This window comes from Sardina pilchardus, chromosome 1, assembly GCF_963854185.1.
Source record: "Sardina pilchardus chromosome 1, fSarPil1.1, whole genome shotgun sequence".
Taxonomy (NCBI): domain Eukaryota; kingdom Metazoa; phylum Chordata; class Actinopteri; order Clupeiformes; family Clupeidae; genus Sardina; species Sardina pilchardus.
This window is the reverse complement of record NC_084994.1, coordinates 40,874,998-40,887,599: the sequence shown is the minus strand read 5'-3', so window position 1 is coordinate 40,887,599 and position 12,602 is coordinate 40,874,998. Positions and strand designations below refer to the sequence as shown.

Genomic DNA, 12,602 nt, shown 5'->3' with positions numbered 1-12,602 from the left:
TGAGGCAAGGACGGACTGGGGTTAAAATCGTCCCTGGCATATTTGGCCAAAGCTGCCCTCAAATCATTCAGGCACACCTAATTAAATGCAAAATCCTTGCATTATCCTTTGTTCAGCTAAGTATCGTGGAGCACTGAAAGTGGACAAATGTAGGCCTCACTGGCTATCACTCTGACTGATCAGAGGTAGCTATGGAGCACATGATCTCATGGCTTAAATATGACTTGAGCCTAAATGGGAGGGGTGGAAACTGACGAGCTGTAATTGAATCAGTCCACTGTCAGTATGGAAAATTAACTAGTGGCCTACTGACTGTCCTTGGCCAATGATCAGTCCAAAGGAGTTAAACAACATAAACAACAACATGCAACATATTCAACTTACTAAAACAGTTTAGAATCATTGTGATGGTTAAATTACCTGTTATGGTGCAAATTGCTACCATATCCTAGTAGTCTTGCCAGATCTACATTATAGCATCACAACAGTGTCTGAATCAGGAAGTCCTGTGAGAAGCAAGAACGAATGAGGACAAACAAGAAACAAGAAATGCAGAGCCAGAAGAAAGACCAAAGGGATGGTTGTGAAATATGCACCCCAAAGCTGTAGGGGGAGCTATACGCAGAGAAAATACAACAGAAGTGGGAAATCAGCAACAGCAAAAAATTAGTTACAGAACAGCCCTTTGACTTATAGGCCTATAGCCTATTCTATCCTTCAAAAGGTGTGACGACCTACTGTAGTTTGCCCAGTATGCCCGATGGCCATCTGCCCCTGCACTGGGGTAAAACACATTGTAATGAAGGAAGAGAGAAAGTGTCCAACACATCTGGTGTTATGGACAAGTATCTTGGTCAAGCCTCCATTCACACTATTCTGTTTTTGTTGTAGAATGTTACGTTTTAAATGTGATCTCCATCCACATTAACTTTTTTGTACAGTGAACAATGATCATGAAACCACTGGTAGACGAATATACACCAGAGTAGTGTAGATGAGCCACTAATGTTTCGGACTGAAACAGAACTTAGTGTGGATGTACGTAGCAGTAAACTGTTCCCTCTCCCCTAGTGTGGATGTGAACTGTTCCCTCTCCTCTAGTGTAGATGTGAACTGTTCCCTCTCCTCTAGTGTGGATGTAGCAGTGAACTGTTCCCTCTCCCCTAGTGTGGATGTAGCAGTGAACTGTTCTCTCTTCTAGTATGGATGTAGCAGTGAACTGTTCTCTCTCCTCTAGTGTGGATGTGAGCTGTTCCCTCTCCCCTAGTGTGGATGTAGCAGTGAACTGTTCTCTCCTCTAGTGTGGATGTAGCAGTGAACTGTTCTCTCTCCTCTAGTGTGGATGTAGCAATGAACTGTTCTCTCTTCTAGTATGGATGTAGCAGTGAACTGTTCCCTCTCCCCTTGTGTGGATGTAGCAGTGAACTGTTCTCTCCTCTAGTGTGGATGTAGCAATGAACTGTTCTCTCTCCCCTAGTGTGGATGTGAACTGTTCTCTCTCCCCTAGTGTGGATGTGAACTGTTCTGTCTCTCCCCTAGTGTGGATGTGAACTGTTCTCTCTCCTCTAGTGTGGATGTAGCACTAGGTACTGTAAGTCTCTTTGTATGGAAAACAATACCAACTTTTTTTTTCATCTTGATATAAGATTTAAAAAGGTGGTTAGATTTAGACAAGCAGGTTTTGCAGTGTTGGTCGTCTATGTACAGCACACACAGTCTTTTCTCTCTGCCAGGCATATTGGGTGAAATCAGACAGTTTACACAAAGGGCCCAAACCCTTTACAGCCATTAAGGAAGAATAAGTTAATGCAGGTTTCACACAGCATCCATTTTAATCAAGGCAAGGCAAGTCAATTCACTTCAACATTTATATGCACAACCCCAAACAAAAAACACCATTATTACACCATAACACTGCACATATCACAGATTAACAAATTGTTAAAAAAAAAAAAAAAAAGGGACACATCATCTAGATATAAAACATCACATGTAGCACTAAATCTTTCCTGTGGTCAGTGGCATGACCTGTGCAGAGGAGGTGGATGGCCCATAGTCCAGGGGCCTCATTTATAAAACTTTCTTACGCACAGATTTGATCTAAGACCGTGCGTACGCTCAAATCCATGCCAACGCTCATATTTATAAAGACCGTCTTTGACGTGGAAAAGTGCTTATCTCCACGTCAGGTTCCAACCTGACGTACGACCATTTCCTTGTGGTAGTGCCAGGGTACTGCAAGTAATCTGAGGTCCAAATGCGATGAATTCTCAAAATTCCAAGAAGACCAACGATCTCATGTAGTTCTCTACCATATGCATGATCAATATCAGCAGAAGTTGTAAGTAGTAAGTATAGAAATTGAAGTTTTAACTAATTTTTAAAGGTTGGAAAAGGAAAGTGAAAAAATCCTATAATATTGTAGTGGAGGCTAAAAGTGGAGGCTAAAAGTAAGTAAACGCAGTTTATTCACCCCAGGCATTTCAAAAATAGAGTTTATCAACCTCTCCAAAGACGTATTCACCTATTTCAACTTTTAACATTGTTTAACCATAAAGTGTCCATTTACGCTTGTTTAGAAGAGGGAAATATGACTTGCGTTCATGATATTCCAAGCTCCACAACAGAAAGATAATATTAGGCTATAATGTAGGCTATATATGGACAGGTATTTTTCAGCATCTTTACATCGCAAATAGACATAATCTATAGATAGATAGATAGATAGATAGATAGATATTTTATTGATCCCCAAGGGGAAATTCAAGAATTTGGTGTTAACATTCCATTCTCACGGTAAAAAGGCATTGTTGCCTTTATCAAACGCACGCACAGGCGCATTACCGTGATCACAGAATTCATGGGTTACCCACTTTATATAAAGAAATATATAAAGGTAAATAGACATAATCTATCCTCTGAAAAGCAGAGTTTTGCATCTTCATAATTGCGGCCGAGTTGCAATGAGTTATAGTGTGGGTACTTGATCTGCATGGGTTACTAGATCTGCATGCGTCTGATTGCATAGCCTGTGTCTGATGGCAGTGCCCAAGACCAGATGGCAATACGTGGATAATAACAATTAGGATAATGCAGGCTAAAATATAAAAATATATAAAGGTAGGCCTAAAGGTCACTGGACATTCTTGAAAGTAAACAGTCGCTGACATCGATATTGCTTGAATCCCGACGCGCAGAATGAATGAAGAATGACCGGTGAACTACTTATACTATTCGCTATACAGTAAAAACATAGCCTATCCATAAACGTTCGGTCTACATGACATACAGTATCTCGCTTATAATGTAGTCCGCCGTAGGCTACATGGGCAGTATCTAACCCTGGGTCATATTGGAAACGCCATACTGTACCATAACGTATAGGCCTAAATTACTATGATGTACTGTAGGTATTTCCGTCATAAGGTAGCCTACTATGTTCTATTACCAAAGTAAACCTACTACATTTGCCACACATTGCCTACTACATTACTGCAAGCAGAAGGAATAAAAGCAAGCAGAGGACAATGGACATGGATGCATATTTCTTTCCAGAAAGCGCTGCTGTAGATGAAGGGTGTCAGTGAGCACGTCCTCCAAAAAAGTGACCGAGACGTCTAAATTTTTTTCTAAATATATCTTGGGAGCCGTGTGTTCAAAACGAGTACAAATCATAATGCAAAATCGAACGAGACTATTACCTGGGCAGATCTTTACTTGGAACTATTTTCAGCCTCATCGCCGACGAAGCACCGCTAGCTAGGCACAAAGTTCTCACGTAGCACCACTTGTGAAGTTCCAGTCGAATCTAGTTGGGAGTTTACAAGACTGCTACGTGAGAACTTTGCGCCTAGCTAGCGGTGCTTCGTCGGCGATGAGGCTGAAAATAGTTCCAAGTAAAGATCTGCCCAGGTAATAGTCTCGTTCGATTTTGCATTATGATTTGTACTCGTTTTGAACACACGGCTCCCAAAATATATTTAGAAAAACATGTAGACGTCTCGGTCACTTTTTTGGAGGACGTGCTCACTGACACCCTTCATCTACAGCAACTGTTCTAAGCTAAAGCTAACATCGCTGCTCCCAAAGCAGGAGAATGCCCGGACGGATTTTAACCGGGTTTTTTTCACTGTTCTAACTCTGGGGGTGACCGAGACTAGCTTAATTTCATTTTTGGGTGGCGTATTCCTTTAATGGAAGCAAGGACTGAGGTGTCAAGGCCAGCATGTTTCAGCCTCTTCAGGAAAACACACCTGTGACAAAGATGGGAGACACACGAGAGGTTCACAATAGAACATGAATAATTTATTTACAATAATCAAATATAACAAAAACGTTATAGATCTACTAAGGATAAAGAATAACACAACGAATTCCAACAACTAATAGACTTAGGCCGGCATCAGGGGAGAGAGCGAACAACTGCAGCTCCATGGATTTAAAAGGTTGGCCTACACCGGGCCCTTGGTGCAGGCCAATCAGCAGCCAGCCCGTTTCCTCTCCAACGGCCCGGGAGGGCAAAAGGACAAAAGGGGCAGCCGTAGCATACTGGTTAGGGCTTCAAGCTTGTACAGTTGGTTTCTATATTTAGCAGAGCAGCAACAACCATATCTACCATAGCAAAACCACAGTAAAAGCAATGTAAAAGGGACTGGTCGGGGATCGAACCGGTGTGTGTTGCCGGTTCGATCCCCGACCAGTCCCTTGCCCTTGAGCAAGGCACCTAACCCCTCACTGCTCCCCGAGCGTGGCTGGTTGGGCAGGCAGCTCACTGCTCTGGGTTAGTGTGTGATTCACCTCACTGTGTGTTCACTGTGTGCTGTGTGTGTTCACTAATTCGGTTAAATTGGGTTAAATGCAGAGACTGAATTTACCTCACGGGAAATGGACCAAGGACCTGTGAAAACATGATGAAATGAAAAGAAAAAACTAAATAAATATAGAAAACATTGCAGAGCCATCCCTATACAACACATCAGGCCACTTTTCTTTCCTTTTTCATTTTATCACAACTATTCATTGACATATATTGTATAGGTGAGACAAGGATAAACTGTTGTGGGTTGGGGAGGTCTTGATGATCTATGATGCAGTGAAGTGGGGGAGTTAGGTTAAGGTGGGGTAAGGAGGGCAGTCAGGTGTGTGTGTGTGTGTGTAAGATGTCGAGTGTTGTGCACGAAGAGATGTGGGATGTGTAAAGTGCTGCAGTCGGGATAGATAAAAAGACGAATGACTTACCCCACTGTGGCTCTCGCTCCATCATGCGTTTCCGCTTTCTTGTGTTTGCGTGTGTCACATGACAGCTCATCGCATTTTCCCGGTCACACTGCTGCCAGCTGTTGTCTTTGCACGTAGGCTAGTAGTAGACGTAATGTCCTTGATTTCTTCCACTTGCAACAGTTGGAATTAGCGGCTGAGAGAGGGCATGATTTTAATTGATCATGCAAAAATACATGCTTTTGCACCAATTTACCAGGGCTGCCGCTGACCACAACATCACCCTAACGAGTGCCTTCTGTAAGGCTAGCATAATGATAATTGAGCTCATGTTCAAAAGACTAACTCAACAAGCTACGGCAAATGAGCAGGGACGAATAAATAACCAAGTAATTAGAAAAGCATGAAAGTAAACAAACAACAAAATACATATTTTCGCGTCTACTTACAACAGGCAGAGAGAGGTTTATTTTATCAACATGGGCAGTAGGCCTACCAGCAAGCAGCAAGCTGACAGTGTCGCAAAGTAATGACATCAGGAAACGTCAACGTGTCGAAATGTCTAAGATTAATTAACTTGACATTCGCCACGAAGGAATATTTAATTATGAAGGCTATTTAAAATCGTTATCTTGATCGCCCTCTAAATACACAAATGCTGGCTTTATTAGTGGCACTCAATTTTTAAAAGAAACTAAAACATGGGTCAAAACTTAAAAAAAACGCTGATTTCTAAAAATGTATTACAAACGTAAACCTTCGGCATCATCACCAACAGATTAGCCAATTATCACGTTTAAAGAATTGCTATCAAACAGAAATTTAATTAATTCGTCTATATTAGGCTACACCACTAGTTATTTATTTTTAACGAAACTTATTTCTGAATTAAAAAATGAGTTTGACAGGTGGCCGTGCGGCCAGCATGCGGCCGTGTTGCCCTCGCTCTAGCTGATATATAAGCTACTGCGCATGTGTGACTCACTGGATTTGCGTATAAATTCATACGCATTTTCGGTCTCGAGTTGCGTACGATTTCATACGCATTGGTTGTGAGATCGGGTTGGTATCAGAGAGTGCTACATGTGTATGAGGCCATCTATGGTCAACAAAGGTACTACACCAACCATTACATATTCACTCATTCATTGACAAATATCCCCAAGTTCAATACAATATTATAGACATCACAACACAATAAAAAATGGAAATGTTTGGAAATATTTTACTTTTTCGCACATACTGATTAAATATTTCTTGCTTGGACTAGCCAACGGAAATGTAAATATTTGTGTATTATTTCTTGCTTGGACTAAATATTTGCCCTCATGTTTCCTGTGGACAGCTGAAATGACGTGAGGGTATTTCAGGTTTGCTGGTCGGTCACTGTTTGTGGACTGTACTGTAGATCACACTGTCATCATTCTCTCTGCAAACACACAACAGCATAAACCACTTTCAGAAGAAATGGGATGGGACTAAAAGCAACAACACATCTTCAACATGACACGTGAGCAGTGACTGAATTTCTGCCAAGCTGTTCCCTCAGCATTTAAAGACCATTAAAAAACACTTAATTGCGTCAACACCATGCATCAGTGCTGCACAACTGGTGCAAAGTATCAGTAAATATGCTCAGATGCTGAACACAGGTTGTTAGGAAAGACTGTGAATGCTGGATACAGTTTGGTGTTAGGAATGACTGAGAATGCTGGATACAGGTTTGTGTCAGAAATGGTTGATAATGCTGGATACAGGTTGGTGTTGGGAATGGCTAAGAATGGCTAAGAATGTCTCTAGATTGTGGATGCTGGTTAGAAAACGTTAAATGCTTCTGATAAACAATAAAATTGTGTAGTTCTCCTAAGCTTGAGTACTTAATCACTTGATGTAGAGGTTACAAGATGAGTTGTAATGAGAAGAAATGCCCACCTGGTGGCAGCACTCCCTCTGTGGAACTGGACTGAAGCATAGGTAACGTCATCCTGTGCAGAGGTTTGAGGCATCTGGACCGTGGAGTATAGAGGCACCTCCTGACTTTTGAACTGAACGCTGGCATACTGAACATCGTCTTGATCATGTGTGGTCTCTATTTGTGTGAGGTCAGAGGTCGTGGCTCTTACTGTAACATTCAGGAGACCTGAGTCACTCTGATAAGGAAAGATAAAACATCATGTTATTATGAGTGATGCAGAAGTGAAGGTACAGTAGAAAGACTCAATGGTGACATGTACGCCTCATCATAGATGTGGATGCTGATTGGATGGATGAGCTGCTGGAGACATTTAAGACTTGGATGCTGATTGGACGTTGCCAGATGTTTCATTTAAGCTTCATATGCACAGCAGACTAAACAACTTTGAGTGCCAAGTTCCTCACCTGCAAATTAGCATCTGTGGACCTTCCATCTGCTGTGATTTTAGCATTCTTCTTCCTGTTTTATTGATAAGACAAAATATGCATTTAAAGCTGATGGTACAGAGTTGTTAAATTATATAGAAGCATAATGTATTCACTTGAGATTAGATTAGATGACATTAGAGATCCCATTTTTCTTCATTAACAAGTTGATTATTTACTGTATATACAGTATTGTTTGCTATATGTCTGTAGTTTTATATGTTGGGTCTTAGTACAATACTTAGGGTGGTGGTAGGGTAATGGTTAAGGTGTTACTGGGCTAGCGTGCTGTGCATTAGCCTGAAGGTTTTGGGTTCAATTCCTGTCTTCCACTGTTCCAATTGATCAGGGGACTATGTAATGTAGTTGATATATGTCACTTTGGACAACAGCTGAATAAATAATCAATATAATATATATATTACACATTTAATGAAGTCAATCATTCAGAATACAGAGTGCAGACTTTTTGTCCTATACGTGCTGCTTTACATTTACATTTTTTTCTGTGTTTCCTTGAAATAATATGCACGACTCATTAGATGGCATGTCTGCTTTGCACAACATGTCACATATTCACCTCAAGTGCACAATCCCAAGTATCAGCAGCAGAGCAAGAATGATGGGTATGGTGATACTAGCCAGCAACACCATGGCAACAGCTCCTGGGCCTTTTGATAGGAAACATGAAAGACTTACAATAGGCTAATAGCATGCAAAATAATAAACTGACTGAACATGAGCTGCCAAATTATGTTAGTCTGTATGTCCATTAAACCTCACTGACCTTTAGAAGGAATAGCAGCATCACCAGAGTTCTGAGAGCCAAGTTCATTCTGTGCCTCACAGTAGTAAAGTCCACTGGTATCAGAGGTCACATTGAAGCTGATGCTCTCCCCTGTGCCCCTAACAACAGATTCAGCTCCACTCTTCATGTACCAGGTGTAGGTGTGCACAGGTGGGTTGGCATCACTGCTGCAGGTCAGAGTCACTGAACTGCCCTCTTCTGCTTCACCAGGGCTGATCAGCAGCAAAACTTTAATTGGTGAGTCTGTTAAAACAGAAGTGCAAAGTCTATTTACTAGAGCAAATATGACACATCCTGACATTTCAGTCACGATGAGTAGATGTTGTTCTGTTCACATTTATAATCCACAGTAGCAACTTACATCTCACATTGAGAAAGACAGCAGTTGAGGAGAGACTCTCATGTCCTCTAATAGCACAGGAGTAATTGCCTGCATCCTCACTGCTGACTGGGTTCAGATGCAGCTTGTTGTCTATGGTCGTGTGTTTATAGATCGCAGGCTGTCCATTCTTGTACCAGATGAAGGTGGTGTTGGTCAGAGTACAGGTAGTATTACAGGTGAGGGTCACCCTCTCTCCCTCCATCACTGCTTCAGGAGGTTTGGACACCTGCAGAGCTGGAGGATGTATACAGTATTATACAGACAGTTCTGAGTGCAGACACATTTCAGTACGGAAATAATAAAATCCCAAGTTACCTGTAACAGTGATGTTGACTCCAGGTAACCCAGAGTAACTCTCTCCCTGTTCTGTTAAACACTTGAAGCCGTATTCTCCAGAGTGACTCTCTCTGATGTCTTTCAGTCTCAGAGTGCAACTATTCCTTTCATCCCCGAGATACTCTGTGTGGTTTTGATAGTCTGTACCCAAACGTAGGTCTTTGTTGTGATGGTTGTCTTTTTGTTTGTTAAACCAGAATGTTGTGTTGATGGTTTGATCTCTGGGATATTTGTAAGTGCAGGAAATATCCACAGATGAACCCTCCAATACACAGATGCTGTTAGATGAGTAGGTCACGCCCCAACACTGTTCAGCTGGAGCACCTGCAGTCAGGTTTGAAATCTCAGTATCAAATGCCATATTTATCAGTATGGCTGTGACATTTGAAAGCCTAGTAGATTTCTTTTAAAAAAATAAGTAGTGTAAGCAATAAAAGTGTTGTGTTGATTCCTAAATGGCTTCTTCAGATCCGATAGATAAACACCATGAATTGCCTTGGAGTGTTCTTAAGGTACATTAGTATTAACACATTACAGCGATGTGAATGTGAAGGACATTTAGTGTGCTAAAATAAAGAACTGGAATTTTTGAACCGGAATCTGCACTTACACACTGCATGGGAGCGGTGACCCTCATGACCTTTCACAGCACAGGAGTAGCTTCCCTCCTCAGAGGGTCTGGTTGAGTCCAGTAGTATGGAGGCTGTGGTTTTGTCTTCTAGAGTCTGTCCACTCTTGTACCAGACATACTGAGAGCCCAGGCTGCAGGAGGTGCTGCAGGTCACTTTAGTCTGATTCTGATTCCCTACAACAGCCTCCTCCTTCACCTGCAGGTCTGAGAGGTTAGACATTGTTAGTGAGTCAACTCTGAATATCATTATTTTATGACATAAAAAAAATAATTTGTTAATCACTACCTGTGACTGAGAGAATAGCAGCAGAATTGCCAGTTATCCAGTTGCTGTGTAGGGTTGTGTTGAAGTGAAACTGGTAAACACCAGTGAGATTATCTGAGAGGTTGTCTATGTTCAGGCTGCAGTCAGGATATTTAGAGTTGCTGTGTTCTTCGACTCTCCCTCTCTGCTCTTCATACCACTCTCCTCTCTGATATGCATCTTTCCATGGATACTCATATCTGCAGGGCAGGACCACTGATGCCCCTTTAACACCACACACTTGTCTAGAGGAGTAGCTCACACTCCAACACTGTTTTCTTGGAGCACCTAAAAATGTTGGAAAAAGTGCTTCAAGTTCTCTGGAGTTCACCATCAATGCACTCTTGTAGTGCAGTGCATAAGTGCATTAAAACATCTCTTGATTTAAGTTTAACATTAAACGTAACAATTTGGTGTAAAGTCATGTAGCCTAAAAAGTGTTTTTGAACAGAAATACAGATGTAAACATGTTCACTCTTCTAATGATTTCAGGAATGAATTGATCTGCTGATTTAAGAAATGTGTTCATACTCACATACTGCAGGGGAGCTGTGAGCCTCATGACCTCTCACAGCACAGGAGTAGTTTCCCTTTTCAGAGGGTCTGGTAGAGTCCAGTAGTATGGAGACTGTGGTTTTGTCTGGGAGAGTCTGTCCATTCTTGTACCAGACATACTGAGATTGATAGCCCAAACTACAGGAGGTGCTGCAGGTCACTTTAGTCTGATTCTGATTCCCCACAGCAGCCTCCTCCTTCACCTGCAGGTCTGAGAGGACAGGATGGAGGTCATTATGATGTATCCCCTCACAGAATAAACTAATGAGTCAAATCTTCCTCATGATTTTTGCTCAGTTGAACATTACCTGTGATTGAAAGTACAACACCAGGTTTTCTTGTTATCCAGCTGCGGTGTAGGAATGTGTTAAACCGAAACTGATAAACACCAGAGTGATCATCTGACAGTTTATCTATTCTCAGACTGCAGTCATAATTAGGAGGGTTATGCACTATGACTCTCACACTCCTCTCTTCATACCACTCTCCTCTATTATATCCACCAATCACAGAATAGTCATATCTACAGGGCAGGGTCACAGATGTCCCTTTAAGACCGCAGACTCTATCAGTGGAATACGTCACACTCCCTCCACCCTGCACAGCTGAAACAGTCAAAAACAAATACATTACTCGGTGACAAGGTTGTGTTCTGTGCTGTATTTATGCAACTGTGTGAGGTAATAAGCCATAATAAGTGCCATAATGTGTTGTCCACCAGTCATTATCGAAAAAATACAAACTAAATCTTCGTCCTGTTGTGACCTGTTCTCCAATAATGATCAGCGGACAATACAATATCTCTTGCATAGTGAGTGGTTGTTTTTCACTTTACCTGGCAGACTTAGGAGAAATGATACCACCAACATGCACATGTACATTATGACCTTCCCTGCAATAATAAGACACTCGGGTGAATGAATGTGACATGCAAAGTTCATGGCAAGTAGACAACTTGAAGAATTCTTGTTGATGTTTTTAAGTAAATATTACTTTTAAAGATGAGAAAAGATACCTGGATAAATGTACATTGGAGAGAGCAGTAGAGACCATATTAGTTAGTACAATATATCCATACCAACATAAGAAATATTACGAGGGCTGAGAACCAAAGGGCCGTAAGTGACATTTTAGTCAAAATTGAGTTATATATATCACCTGAAAGCTCTTGATGAGCTCTCTTAGCTGACAAAATTATAGAAGTAAAATATAGGCCTATATAAATATATAGTTATTGAACAAAAACCAAAGGTCTTTAACTGTGAACATATAGAAGCAGTTAGATTTGTTTTGGCTCTCCTGTAAAGTTGGTGAAATGTCACTTACGCCCCTTTGGTTCTCAGCCCTCGATTAGAACATTAAAAAGATAAGTATGTTGTAACCACCAAAATACACAGCCCATAATCTTCTAAAAGCTAATCTTATGCCATCAGGAAGCAAACTGAGGTGTGAGTTATAACCACCAATTGCATTATGGGAATGGGGAAAAAACATTGAGAGCTAGGCAAGAGTTCAGAGAAACATTAAGAATACAGAACAGAATGTTGTTTGAATTACTGTATAAGCCCAGTTCATTTATTGAGCATAGGAGGTGTCTATATACAGTAGGACTTGATCTAAGATACAGCACTCAGTTCTATGTTGCGACTGCACTCAATTCTACATACTTTGCGACTGCTCTTTACTAGAATAAAGAGAAATTGCTGTATCAGCCACAAGGAGCATTCTGATTTTACGTCCACTCAAAACATATTCTGCAACCATCTGACATCAGCGACTCCTTAAAAGTTGAATGTACAGACAGGCCGAGCAGACACATCTCACAAAAGCAACAGGTAGCTAAAACTTTACAAAAGAATACAGAGACAAACATACTAGCACAATCATTCTTAAGAAATTGATGTTTAGAAAAGAAAACATACTGTAAGTTAAAAAGGAAAGGACTAAAATGCATGACTTACTTAAGTTA

The 12,602-nt window shown here is 41.1% G+C and overlaps 1 long non-coding RNA gene across 1 annotated transcript; it reads right to left on the bottom strand.

The window, feature by feature from the left end:
- Nucleotides 1-4,190: 4,190 nt before the first annotated feature.
- LOC134092135 (uncharacterized) lies at nucleotides 4,191-5,370 on the bottom strand. The gene is made up of 3 exons (XR_009940168.1): nucleotides 5,239-5,370; nucleotides 4,875-4,897; nucleotides 4,191-4,253 (listed from the first exon to the last, which is right to left on the bottom strand). It is a non-coding gene; the product is annotated as an uncharacterized LOC134092135 (long non-coding RNA).
- Between the last annotated feature and the right edge of the window lie 7,232 nt (nucleotides 5,371-12,602).